At 60.9% G+C, this 4,654-nt stretch overlaps 1 long non-coding RNA gene across 1 annotated transcript; it reads left to right on the forward strand.

Annotated features, from left to right (window-relative positions):
- Positions 1-301: 301 nt before the first annotated feature.
- Positions 302-2,523, forward strand: LOC130603373 (uncharacterized). Its single transcript, XR_008973142.1, has 3 exons — positions 302-385; positions 1,464-1,549; positions 2,479-2,523. It is a non-coding gene; the product is annotated as an uncharacterized LOC130603373 (long non-coding RNA).
- Positions 2,524-4,654: the final 2,131 nt, after the last annotated feature.

The following is a 4,654-nucleotide window of genomic DNA, read 5'->3' on the forward strand; positions in this document are numbered from 1 at the left end:
TCCATTGGGAATGCCAACACCCCCCAACCATTGGGAATGCTGACACCCCTCCATTGGGAATGCCAACACCCCCCCAACCATTGGGAATGCTGACACCCCTCCATTGGGAATGCCAACACCCCCCAACCATTGGGAATGCTGACACCCCTCCATTGGGAATGCCAACACCCCCCCAACCATTGGGAATGCTGACACCCCTCCATTGGGAATGCCAACACCCCCCCAACCATTGGGAATGCCGACACCCCCCCACACACCGGGAATGCCGCTCCCGGCGCTTCCCGACGGCCCTGCCCTCCCCAGGACGACCCCGTCACCAACCTCAACAACGCCTTCGAGGTGGCCGAGAAGTACCTGGACATCCCCAAGATGCTCGACGCCGAGGGTGAGCGGCCAGCGCTTGGCCATGGGGGGCTTCGGGAGGACCTCAACCAAGGAGGTCCAGCCATTGACATGGGGTCATGGAGGTGGCCCCATTGGCCATCATGGAAGGGCCGCCGCGTTGGCCAAGTCTTGGCCATGGGGGGCTTCGGGAGGACCTCAACCAAGGAGGTCCAGCCATTGACATGGGGTCATAGAGGTGGCCCCATTGGCCACCATGGAAGGGCTGCCACAGTGGCCACCTCTTGGCCATGGGGGGCTTCAAGAGGACCTCAACCAAGGAGGTCGAACCATGGAGGTGGGGTCATGGAGGTGGCCCCATTGGCCACCATGGAAGGGCCGCCGCGTTGGCCAAGTCTTGGCCATGGGGGGCTTCGGGAGGACCTCAACCAAGGAGGTCCAACCATTGACATGGGGTCATGGAGGTGGCCCCATTGGCCACCATGGAAGAGCCACCTTGGTGGCCAACTCTTGGCCATAGAGGTCTTAAGGACTCCAAGCTTGGAGGTGACCCCATTGGCCACCATGGAAGAGCCACCTTGGTGGCCAACTCTTGGCCATGGGGGGCTTCAAGAGGACCTCAACCCAAGGAGGTCCAACCATGGAGGTGGCCCCATTGGCCACCATGGAAGGGCCACCGCGGTGGCCACCTCTTGGCCATTGAGGTCTTTGGGAGGACCTCAACCAAGGAGGTCCAACCATGGAGGTGGAGCAATGGAAGAGCCACCTTGGTGGCCAACTCTTGGCTATGGAGGTCTTCAAGAAGACCTCAACCCAAGGAGGTCCGACCATAGAGGTGGAGCAATGGAAGAGCCACCTTGGTGGCCAACTCTTGGCCATGGAGGTCTTCAAGAAGACCTCAACCCAAGGAGGTCCAACCATGGAGGTGGCCCCATTGGCCACCATGGAAGAGCTGCAGTCCCTGTGGGGCTCAGCCCCATTGCTCTCTCTCTCTGTGGGGCTCAGCCCCGTTGCTGTGGGTCGCTGTGGGGCTCAGCCCCGTTGCTGTGGGTCGCTGTGGGGCTCAGCCCCATTGCTGTGGGTCGCTGTGGGGCTCACCCCACTGCTCCCTCTCCCCACAGACATCGTGGGCACGCTGCGGCCGGACGAGAAGGCCATCATGACCTACGTGTCCTGCTTCTACCACGCCTTCTCGGGGGCGCAGAAGGTGAGCGGGGATGAACTGGGTTTGACTGGGTTTGAACTGGTTTGAACTGGGTTTAACTGGGTTTGAACTGGTTTGAACTGGGTTTGAACTGGGATGGAGCTGGGTTTGAACTGGGTTTGAACTGGGATGGAGCTGGGTTTAAACTGGGTTTGAGCTGGGTTTGAACTGGGTTTGAGTTGGGATGGGGCTGGGATGGGGCAGGGATGGGGCCGGGATGGGGCTGGGATGGGGATGGGAAGGAGCTGGGATGGGGCTGGGATGGAGCCGGGATGGAGCTGGGATGGGGATGGGAAGGAGCTGGGATGGGGATGGGATGGAGCCGGGATGGGGATGGGATGGGGATGGGATGGGGATGGGATGGAGCTGGGATGGAGCCGGGATGGAGCTGGGATGGGGATGGGAAGGAGCTGGGATGGGGATGGGATGGAGCTGGGAAGGAGCTGGGATGGAGCTGGGAAGGAGCTGGGATGGAGCCGGGATGGAGCTGGGAAGGAGCTGGTAAGGAGCTGGGATGGAGCTGGGAAGGAGCTGGGATGGAGCTGGGATGGAGCTGGGATGGAGCTGGGATGGAGCTGGGAAGGAGCTGGTAAGGAGCTGGGATGGAGCTGGGAAGGAGCTGGGAAGGAGCTGGGAAGGAGCTGGGATGGAGCTGGGAAGGAGCTGGTAAGGAGCTGGGATGGAGCTGGGAAGGAGCTGGGAAGGAGCTGGGATGGAGCTGGGAAGGAGCTGGTAAGGAGCTGGGATGGAGCTGGGAAGGAGCTGGGAAGGAGCTGGGATGGAGCTGGGATGGAGCTGGGAAGGAGCTGGGATGGAGCTGGGAAGGAGCTGGGATGGGGCCGGGATGGAGCTGGGATGGAGCTGGGGTGGAGCTGGGATGGAGCTGGGAAGGAGCCTTCATCCCCGTCTCCTCCTCCTCCTGCTCCTGGCAGGCCGAGACGGCCGCCAACCGGATCTGCAAGGTCCTGGCCGTGAACCTCCCCCCCATCCCATCCCATCCCATCCTCACCTCATCCCAACCCATCCATCCCATCCGCACCCAAACCCATCCTTACCCCATCATCATCCTCACCCCATCCCCGTCCCTTTCCCACCCGGTGCCATTGCAGCTGCTGCAGTGGATCCAGCGCACCTCTCCCCCTCCATCCCCATTGATCCCCCTCCATCCCCATTGATCCCCCTCCATCCCCATTGATCCCCCTCCATCCCCACTGATCCCCCTCCATCCCCATTGATCCCCCTCCATCCCCATTGATCCCCCTCCATCCCCATTGATCCCCACTGATCCCCCTCCATCCCCACTGATCCCCCTCCATCCCCACTGATCCCCCTCCAACCCCACTGATCCCCATTGATCCCCCTCGATCCCCCTCCATCCCCGTTGACCGCCGTTGCCGTGGCGGTGCCGTTGCAGCTGCTGCAGTGGATCCAGCGCACGCTGCCGTGGCTGGAGCGCGCGCAGCCCGCAGCGCACGCTGCAGGAGATGCAGCAGAAGCTGGAGGAGTTCCGGCACTACCGCCGCGTGCACAAGCCCCCCACGGTGCACGAGAAGGTGCAGCTCGAGATCAACTTCAACACCCTGCAGACCAAGCTGCGCCTCAGCAACCGCCCCGCCTTCATGCCCTCCGAGGGACGCATGGTGGCGGTGAGCCGCGCGCGCTGCCGGGACGGAGGAGGAGGGGAGGAGGGATGGAGAGGCCGGCGTTGGGGGGGGGTGACGGGGGTGTGGGGAGAAGGGGGAGCATCGATGGGTGAGGAGGAGGATGGTGGTGGTGGGGATGGGGAGAAGAAGGAGCATCAATGGGTGATGGGGATGGGGAGAAGGAGGAGCATCAATGGGTGATGGTGGGGAGAAGAAGGAGCATCAATGGGTGATGGGGATGGAGGAGATGGGTGATGGGGGGGAGAGGAGCATCAATGGGTGATGGGGATGGGGAGAAGGAGGAGCATCAATGGGTGATGGGGATGGGGAGAAGGAGGAGCATCAATGGGTGATGGGGATGGGGAGAAGAAGGAGCATCAATGGGTGAGGGGGATGTGGAGAAGGAGGAGCATCAATGGGTGATGGGGATGGGGAGAAAAAGGAGCATCAATGGGTGATGGGGATGGGGAGAAGGAGGCGCATCAATGGGTGATGGGGATGGGGAGAAGGAGGAGCATCAATGGGTGATGGGGATGGGGAGAAGGAGGAGCATCAATGGGTGATGGGGATGGGGAGAAAAAGGAGCATCAATGGGTGAGGAGGATGATGATGATGGTGGGGATGGGGAGAAGAAGGAGCATCAATGGGTGAGGAGGAGGATGGTGGGAATGGGGAGAAGGAGCATCAGTGGGTGAGGAGGATGATGGTGGGGATGGGGAGAAGAAGGAGCATCAATGGGTGATGGGGATGGGGATGATGGTGGGGATGGGGAGAAGAAGGAGCATCAATGGGTGATGGGGATGGGGAGAAGGAGGAGCATCAATGGGTGATGGGGATGGGGAGAAGACGGAGCATCAATGGGTGATGGGGATGGGGAGAAGGAGGAGCATCAATGGGTGATGGGGATGGGGAGATGGGGAGAAGGAGGAGCATCAATGGGTGATGGGGATGGGGAGAAGGAGGAGCATCAATGGGTGATGGGGATGGGGAGAAGGAGGAGCATCAATGGGTGATGGGGGGGAGAAGAAGGAGCATCAATGGATGATGGGGATGGGGATGGGGAGAAGAAGGAGCATCAATGGGTGAGGAGGATGATGATGATGGTGGGGAGAAGAAGGAGCATCAATGGGTGATCAATGGGGAGGAGGATGATGGTGGTGGGAGAGGAGGAGCATGATGGGTGATGGGGAGAAGAAGGAGCATCAATGGGTGATGGGGATGGGGAGAAGGATGATGATGGTGGTGGGGAGAAGAAGAAGCATCAATGGGTGATGGGGATGGGGAGAAGGAGGAGCATCAATGGGCGAGGAGGAGGATGATGGTGGTGGGGAGAAGAAGAAGCATCGATGGGTGTTGGGGGTGGGGAGAAGGAGCATCGATGGGTGATGGGGATGGGGAGGAGCATCGATGGGTGAGGAGGATGATGATGGTGGTGGGGAGAAGAAGAAGCATCAATGGGTGATGG

Source organism: Pezoporus wallicus, unplaced genomic scaffold (genome assembly GCF_028554395.1).
Source record: "Pezoporus wallicus isolate ANWC-B61680 ecotype Strahan unplaced genomic scaffold, APGP_CSIRO_Pwel_v1 contig_9072, whole genome shotgun sequence".
Classification (NCBI taxonomy): domain Eukaryota; kingdom Metazoa; phylum Chordata; class Aves; order Psittaciformes; family Psittacidae; genus Pezoporus; species Pezoporus wallicus.